The 9807-nt window shown below is 37.5% G+C and overlaps 1 pseudogene; it reads right to left on the reverse strand.

Annotated features, from left to right (window-relative positions):
* Nucleotides 1-4610: 4610 nt before the first annotated feature.
* LOC124975468 (olfactory receptor 5W2-like) lies at nucleotides 4611-5542 on the reverse strand (annotated as a pseudogene).
* Nucleotides 5543-9807: the final 4265 nt, after the last annotated feature.

Here is a 9807-nt window from a genome sequence, read left to right on the forward strand (position 1 = left end):
GAAGAGCACTTAACATGATGGATACCCAACATGCAGCTGATTTTGTGTCCCTGGTTCATGCCGCTGTCCACATACGCTACTGTCCACATATGCTGCCACACCATGACTCCACAGTCATGCTTTCCCAGTATGAACAATTGTTCCAACTGTGATTGTACCATCTACATTTTAAGGATGGCACACTGCCCAATAGTTCAGCTGAAACAAGTCATGGCTCTGAGATCCTGTCAGTAATACTGCCCTTAGTTCTGCCCATTCACTGCACTGATTTTCCCCTACCTGAAACCAGAGAGTATCCTGGTTGGGTTCTAATGCTGCACCAATGCAGACTCTTGGGCTCCACCTGCTGAATCCATCTGTATGCCCAGAACTTTTAGTGTGGGAGCCAACCCCTTCAGCACCTGTTGCATTACAGGCACTGGTGCAGTAGCCTGTGGGATGAGTTGATTTTTATAATTAACCAGACTCAACAAGTCTGCAGCTTGGAGGTGGATAAGTTGTTAGAATGCTTTGCTGTTGTAAATATGTGTGCTGTTGATTCAAGGTAGGGGTCAGTGTTGTGGAGGACTGAGGTTGTTTTAATAGATCATCTACCTGCTTTTAGAAGTAAGGCCAATGTGCACTGTGATTGGCAGAGTCTTGGTTGGTGGTTTCACCAGTACTAGGGCATTTTGTACTGCTAGGACTGCCATTCAAGAGGGATTTAATTTCAGCTTCCTTTAAAAAAATATTTAAAAAAATGCACAAGTATAACTTTTGTCCTTGTCACTCTTGTAAGACAGCTGCTTCAGACCATCTTTCATATTGAAATCTAGTCGTATTGGCATACCTGGTAGATGGATACTATATGCTTATACTTGTGTTGTCGAGATGTTTGCCTTTTTGAATTCTGGGAGACAATCCAGACCTATAAAATCCCCTTTATAATTAACTAATATAGAGGATACAGGCATTGAGATAAATAGGGAATGATAGTTTGCCAGTCATATGGAGTCCTACAAAAGTGTAGGCATACTTTACTGCATGAGGTATAGGAAAAATGTGACTTCATTGAATAGTATCCCAGGCATTGAATTAGCTTAACCTGCTCAGATTACCCCAGGAGAATTTACAAATAGTATGATCTCCTGAATTTTAGAGAGATAATGACTCAACCTCTTACCTGGAGGTTGGTACAAAGGTGGTCTACTGTCTTCTGTAAGACAGCATGATCTTCTCAGAAAACGTAATCAGTATAATGAAACTAGACATGATCAGTAGGAAATGACGGTGAGGGAAAGACTGTGGATTGAACCAAGGGGCAAACTAACACTAAGTTGCATTCTCAACTCTTTTTTTTTTTTTTTTGAGACAATCTCTCTACATCACCACACCTGGGCTTGAGCTTATGATTCTCCTGCTTCAGCTTCCCAAGTACAATTACAGGCAATCACCAGTGCACTTGGCATTCAAAGTGAGGTGTACAGTCAACATGCAATGATATTCTCCTTAGAAACAGAAAAAGCAGTCATGAATTCACTTGGAAAAACAAGAGGTCCAGAATAACCAAAGCAATCCTTAGTAACAAAAGTGAAGCAGGAGGCATCTAAGTATCAGACCTTGAATTATACTACAGACCTAGAGTAGTAACAACAACAACAAAAATGTGATTTTGGTATCAAAGCAGACATGAAGAACAATGGAACAGAATAAAAGACACAGAGGCAAAACCAAATAAATATATTTATCTCATCTAAAAAAAAGGTGCCATAAACATACTTTGGACAAAAGATAACTTCTTTAATAAATGGTGCTGGAAAAACTGGAAATCCACATGTAGCTGAATGAAATTTAATTTTGTTGCATTCTCTGGATGGTTTGCACTACCTTGTACACACTTCTCACCTAGAGCAGGAGGTTGATAGGACTCCACTTTGCTTTTCTCTTCGACACAACCCAATCATTCTGATTTAAGCCAAAATTCTCCCACAGATTTTTTTCAGTGTTTTCCCAAACAAGATAGCTATTCCAGCAATATTTTCAAGGCTTTCCTAGAATGAACGTAGGAGCACCTGATACAGTGCCAAGGGTGCTTAATGCAGTGATACTTGCTTCTCCTTCATAGTTTTGTCCTCATCATATCTTTAGTGATTGTCCATGGCCCTGGAAGACATGGATTGAGTGCCATGGATTTGAGAGCATTCAGTATCAAAATTTATTAGGGCAACAGTTTCTTCTCTCATTTGGTGGACAAGCATAAAGTGAATTCTCTATGAGACCTCAGGTTTCCCTCTATTTCCCTCACCCTGGGGCAACATGGATCCCACTCCTAATCTCAGGGATTTCAAGGAATTCATCCAAAATGACCTGCATTGACTGAATGCTCAGGCTAATTGTCTCTGTGGGGAGAGCAGATAAGAAAGGTCGCAGCTGCCTTATGCCTTTCAGTAGAGCTACCAGCAAGTTACTAGGTGGGGTTGATTACCTATCTTTGAAACATCAGTGAGTGTGAAGATTATGCAACTCTTGTTTTGTAGCTTTCCAGACTGGTCCCTTTTTTTCCCCCTTTTACCCAGACGTGTTTGTTCTCTCCAATTAAAAATGTTTAGTAACTAGACACTATTAACTCTATTAGAGCCACTTTACCTCTGAAACTGCTATGGCTTCCTCAGCATCATGCAAAAACTATTCTATAACTACAATAGGAGAGAGAGAGAAGGGTACCATATCATAATCAAAAGGCTAAAGAAACCGAAGGGAACCACACAATTCTCAAGGGACTAGAGAGAGAAAGGAGCAATGCCCTTTTCCAGGGGCTTCAAAGAGCGACCCTGTCCATGTTTCCTCAAAAACCAGATCAGTACATGAGCCATCAGGCAACTGGAAATGGAAATATCAAACATCAAAGACACAGAGATGTAAGCTCTTTACTTCTCAAAAGTGAATATCCATGTATTTGTAGATTAATTACCTTAGTATCCATAACCATTTTATATACTTTCTTAAAACAATTGCCTGGGTATGTATGCTTCAGTACATGAGCCATCAGGCAACTGGAAATGGAAATATCAAACATCAAAGACACAGAGATGTAAGCTCTTTACTTCTCAAGAAGTGAATATCCATGTATTTGTAGATTAATTACCTTAGTATCCATAACCATTTTATATACTTTCTTAAAACAATTGCCTGGGTATGGATGATTCACAAACCATAACCTCAGTTTTTTAACATTTAAAGTTTTGCTTTTTTAACATTTAGTAAGCACTCAAAAATGTATGCTTTATAGTCTTTTACTTTATTTTCTTTGTTTTTCCACTTTGTACCTGAGGTGTGTAGTGATACTTCAGGCTAGTCAATGTAAAGAGGAGCAAAAGTCCTCCAAGTCCAGCAAACTCCTCAGGACAAAATGTGCTCTCTTTGAATGGTTTAGAGATGCTCTGCAACTCCTCTGTCCTTGAAGCCTGGAGACATTCTCTTATTATAATAACCTTTGGTAGTAGTGTACTCTGAGAAGCAAGCAAGTTGTGTGATCTGCACATGTGCAAAGCTAATGGCATATGTAACCTAATTTAGCTTCATATGACACTGGAATAGAGAATAAACTGGACCGGCTTTTCCATGGAAGCCACTTCTTGCTATTCACCATCCTGTGTGCTTGCCCCTTTGTTGCTCTTTACTTAACCTTTATATCTGGACCACAATTAACCTTGACATAGGTGAGAGGCTACTGCTTTGTAAAACAGGATGGAAGCTCAGCACTTGATCAAATTATGCTTGCATTCTTGTATTGGAGATATTGCTTTAGATATAGAGCAACCCTGAGTAATCACCTAAGAGGTTCATTGTGAAAATGGAAGAGAAGAATTTAATCAGGGCCAAATACAGGGAAAGAGCAAAGAAAAATTTCCTGGAGGAAGTGATGGGGGTCTGATTGCTGACAATTCTAGCACACACATGTGCTTTTAATTGTCAAGGCTCTTTTACATACCAACCTGTTTGGATTCTCCAGTGTTATAGACTCACATGCCTGAAAAATTTCCTAGTGTCAAACCCTGCACTAGAAACCCTTCCAGTTCACTCTTCTTTGGTCTGGGAGTGAATAACACCATAAGGAAGACTATCTCCTTCCCCCTGATTTTACACATTCTCCGTTAGAATATATCTCACTATATTTTTATTTATTGTTCTGAGGTCATTATGAATTATTTCTATGCTCAGTTAATTAATGTCTGTTACTTCCACTAAATATATCAGTCACTTGTAAATAAACTACTGAATTCACAAAAGCATGCAAAGTGCTTACATGTGTCAAAAGTCAATTAGCAAAAACATTTTCTAAATCTTTGTAAAATTGAATTTGAATAAAAAATTGATCATATGAAATGTTGGAAATTGAAAGGCTCAGAAACTATATACAAAAATGGTACACCAATTATTGATTCAAGAGCAATAATGAAACAAGACACATAGAGATCTGCAACTTTTTTTTATAATCATACCTTAATACAAGTGCACATTTTATGAAATTAATTATGTAATATGATTTTGTTTCTTGCATATTATGAAATATAATTTTGCAAAAACAACCACTTTAAATAAATATGCATATGTATAGATAGTATAATTATTTAAAACCACCCTTTGCTTCTAAGTTTTTGCAGGGCCTCTTTCACATCCTTTTTACATAAACTATAAATCAGAGGGTTCAATACAGGAATCACAAGGGTGTAGAACAGTGAGCTCATTTTATCTTGATCTAGAGAGCAGGAAGAAATTGGCTGGAAATACATGAAGAGCACAGTGCCCTGGAATACTGCAACTGCAGTTAGGTGGGAGTTACAGGTGGAGAAAGTTTTAGCCTCCCCTCAGCAGAGCAGATATTTAAGACAGATGAGATGATGTAGCAGTAAGAGACCAGGACTCCGGAGATGGTACTCAGTTCAATGAATTAAAAAATGGTGAATAATACCAGCTCATTGACTTGTGTGTCAGAACAGGAAAGGAGATAAAGTGGAGGTAAATCACAGAAGAAATGATTAATCTCATTAGACCCACAGAAACATAAGTGGAATGTTAATGTCGTGTGTATCAAAGCTTCTGCCAGTCCTATGAGGTAAACCCCAGCCATGAGCAGTGAACGCACCTTAGTGGACATGTCCACTGCATAGCACAAGGGGTTGCTGATGGCCTTGTAGCGATCAAAGGCCATCACTGCCAGCAGCAGACACTCAGCATCTGCAAAGATACAGAAGGTCAAGAACTGCAGAGCACAACCAAGGAAAGGAATTGATTTGTTCTTGGAGAATATGTCGACCAGCATCTTGGGACCAACTGCTGTGGAATAGCAGAGGTCACAGAAGGAGAGGTGGCTGAGAAAAAAGTACATTGGTGTGTGAAGCTGGGGATCCACTCCAATTAAGAAGATCATTCCCAGGTTTGCCAGAAGATTAATGAGGTAAACGAGGAGAAACAGGATGAAAAGTGTCACTCTGAGGTCAGCGTTACTGGTAATTCTCAAGAAAACAAATTCACTCAAGGATGAACAGTTTTCCCTGTCCATTCTTTTCCTTTCTTGTTTAAACTTTCAAAGAATAAAAAAATACATATTTGACTACTTTTTACTACAAGAACACAAATAGGACAGAACACAATTTGTATCTAAGTTTTTTAATCCTAAGAAAAATTTGGTCATGTGTTCTACTCTACAAAAATACATTGTATGCTTTTGACAGGAAGAAATAAATAGATAGTAGGTAAGAAATTTTGAATTCATGAGGTACTTGACTTTCTACATCTTTAATATCTCTGGATCTTACCTTTCATTTGTTATGAAATAAGTTTTGATACACTAAAATTTCAGTAAATCCTTAAAATAATATTTAATAAACAGATTTCTTAGATTGGGCAGGGATATAAAAGATTAAAGATTTGCTATTTTTGAAAACATTCATGTGGTTATAAAATAATTTAGCCATTTTTACAAATCAAAACTAGTGATGAGTTTTAAAGACCACTGTATGAATTCTAGAATAATTGAGTACAATGCTTCATCTCTGTGGTCTTTAGTATTTGATGAGACACAGTATAAGAATTCTTTTCTTTTCTTTCCAAGAAATGTATTATATTGACATAAAGCTCACTGCATATTTGTAGATGCAGTCCAGAGACAAAGGGGAAGTCTTCCTCATCATTGAAAAACAAGGCTCAAACAGAAATTATGGGACCCTCATAATTTAACACAAAACTTGTATTACATCAGGTTTTTAGAAGGACTTATTTATTTAAAAAGTAAAAACAGAATGATGGTCAGTTAATACTTCATACATGTATAGGAGTCTTTTCTTTAAGCATCTGTGTATTTATGAATATGTAGTCATTGTGCATGTGTGTATGATTCTTAATTGTACTAAGATACGTAGAAAGTGGAGAATGGATATATGTAGATTTTTTATTTGTATGTTTTCTCATTACTGTGGTGCTTCTATTAGCAATTAATTAATTGATCAAAAAAAATTTAAAAGACCTTACATTCTTGTATATCCCTATTCACTGATAAATTAAGTAAAGGCTTGCTTATGACTCTATGCAGAATTTAAATAAATATAGTGCTGTTTTATGAATACTATCAAGTTCACTCAGAATTTTCCAGTTCTGACAACACATTATTTTTTATCATTATACTTCACAATTCACGAAACTACATAAGAAGGCATGAATTGATTCATTTACAAAACTTTCATTTTTTTCCAAAGAGATCAATTTTATAACCCTAGAGTTTAAAATTTGGAAACAAAGGAGCTTACCTGAGATGAGCTGTTCATTTGTAACTGAGCATTGAGCAAAAACCATTGTATTATAACAGGCAGCATTTGGGACTTGAACTCTCTGAAACTTTTTCCCTCAGGTTTTGAAATTACGCAACCATGTGATTACATTTCTGGTAGTGTGTTGTCCCCTGTGAATGTGAGCATCTTTAGTAAACGTTGAACTGAAATCTGAAGTCACTATATGGTGTACGTCAGAATGAAAACTACAAATTAGTTTGACATGTAGAATATAAAAATATGTGCACATTTTATATTATAAAATGTAATGTGCATAATCCTTGTCCAGCTGAAGCAGAATCAATGAACCTAATAATCACTCATTTAATCAATTCCAACTTTTTCCTGTTGCCCACCATTTTCTTCATTTCTGCAGCACTATCCTTCACCCTCTAAATGTTTTTCATTGAAATACATTTCATATACTATACCTTTCACACTTTAAAGTAAGTTCATCTGTAGATTTTACTATGTTTGGAAGGCTGAGTACTCTAACACTCCACTTGAAAAACAGTTCTCATTCCCTCCAGAGGAAACTCAAGGCCATTAGTTCTCACTTCTCTGGTCCCTCCCCTCAGTTCCTGGAACCTTCTACCTACTTTCTGTAGATTAGGTTCACCTAATCTAGTCATCAACTATGAACAGAGCCACGTAATACATGGACTCTTCTTGCTCTTTCATTTGTTTTACCGTGTTTTTGAAATCTATTCTTTGCAGAGCAAGTAACATAATTTCCTTCCCTTTCATAGCTAATTAGTTTTTCATTTTATGTGTATAGTACATTTTATTTGCTCATTCATCAATTTAAAGAGATCAAAGTTGTTTCTGTGTTTTGTCTGTTATAAATAGTAGCTGTGTGGACATTCCTGTTCATGGAAGCTTTGAGGTTCACTTTTCACCTAGTATTGTCATATTTCCCTTCCCCATCCACAGCCATCAATCCACATTTCTATAATTGTGTGACTAATTCACATTCTCTACTTTAATACTTGTTATGGTTTGGATGTGCGGTGTCCCTCAAAAGCTCACATGTGAGACAATGCAAGAAGACTTAGAGAAAGAATGATTGGATTATGAGCCTTAACCCAATCAGGGAATCAATCCTCTGATGGGATTAACTGAGTGATAAATGAAGTTGGGTTAGGTGTAGCTTGAAAAGGTGCCCAGAATGTGCCTTTGGGGTATATATTTTGTTGCGGGAGAGTGGAGTCTCTTTCTCTGCTTCATGATCATTACGTGAACTGCTTCCCTCCACCATATTTTTCTGCCATGATGTTCTGCCTCACACTGCTGAATGTCAATTTGTGCAAGACTGGAAAGCCATAAATAATATTGTTCAAGATATTCACCCATAGTACCTAACTCTTATACCCTACTGGCAATGATGCCAGGAAAATACAGCTAGTTCACAGTACTAGATTTGAAGGATGAATTCTTGTGTATCTCTCTGGAAAGGAAGTCCCAATTACAGTTTGCTTTTAAATGGCAGGACCCAGATACTAAAGTAACTATGCAGTATTGTTGGACTGATCTTCCTCAGTGTTTTAAAAACTCTTCCACTTTGTTTAATAAGATTCTGGCAAAAGACTTGTGAGGGTTACAGCTGTATAGAGGTAATAGATATGGAAAATGAAAAAAATCCCCGAGATAATGAGGGCTGGGAAAAGGGAGTGGAAAAGAAGACCATGCACTGACAGCCTTCATCTCCTAAGACAAATGTTTTCCAAGTGCCAGCAGCAGAAAGGGAAGATGTGTCTTATCACCTCTAAAATAATAGTCTGTAGGAGATATTAACCTTCTTGAAAGGAAATCCTCTCCAGACACTGCCACAGACCCACCTAATGTTCAAATTCCTGAGTGCTCAAGGAAAAACTGATATGTTCACTAGACTACCCCTCAAAATAAATTATATAAGCCCAGTCCCTTTCTCTCTTCAGTGACTCATTTTCCACCAGGAAAGTGGTTCCACTTTGCCACTTCATCCCTGCATCCCTTGTTTTGGTGTGAAACTTCGTTTCTGAATAAATAGCGGAGATGATTCCTGAGGTTTGCATCCTGCCCAGTCTTTTTGTGCTAAGAAAAGGAATCTTTTCACAATATGTGGATAACCTGCTGGCAGCTAGCCCAGACTGTGAACATTGTCTTTCAAATACTCTTACTGTACTGAACCATTTTTCCTCATGTGGATCCAAGATGTCCACTAAAAAGTCTCAGACTTACAAACAATAAATCACTTACCTGGCATTCCAAATTAGCCAAGGAACTTGAAGTTTGATGTCAAATGAAAAACTGGCTATCTTGAATCTTAGAGAATCCAGGAAACAGAGGCATTTACATGAGTTCCTAGGAATGCCTGAATTCCGCATATTTGGATCCCTAATTTTGGACTAATAGCCAAAATGACTGCAAGGGAAAAAAAACACACACATTTATTGGGCTTTGATACCTCAGCTTGAACTGGACCAGTACAAACTCTTTTATACTGAAGAGGAGGAAAAATGGGCAAGTTTTGACTCTTGGGACAAAACTTCAGGTAGAGACAAAATTCCCAGACTCATTTTTATGCCTGAAAGAATGGTCTGGACCCTGGTAAAACAGCTACATGACAGTACACACTATAGAAGGGATGTCTTGGCAAATTTTATCAAACTCCATCTCCAGAAAACTATGCAGCAGGTTACACAAAAATGTGTCCTATGTGCCTGAAATAATACAAAGACTGAAAGGCAACCTCCTAGGAGGAGGAGAACACAGCATGTAGGAATACAGCCGTTTGATGACCAGCAAATAGATTTTACTCAAATGCACAGTGCCACAGGAAACTTTAGATATTTGCTTGTATTGGTAGATACCTTCTCCAGTTGGGCAGAGGCCTAACCTACCATAATAGAAAAGGCCTCAGAAATAGCTAGAGTTCTCTTGAAGGAGTTGATCCCAACATATGTGTTTCCCTCCTATACTCAAAGTGACAGTGGACAGTCTTATTGCAAAGGTAACCCAA

The sequence above is a fragment of the Sciurus carolinensis genome, unplaced genomic scaffold, assembly GCF_902686445.1.
Source record: "Sciurus carolinensis unplaced genomic scaffold, mSciCar1.2, whole genome shotgun sequence".
Taxonomy (NCBI): Eukaryota; Metazoa; Chordata; class Mammalia; order Rodentia; family Sciuridae; genus Sciurus; species Sciurus carolinensis.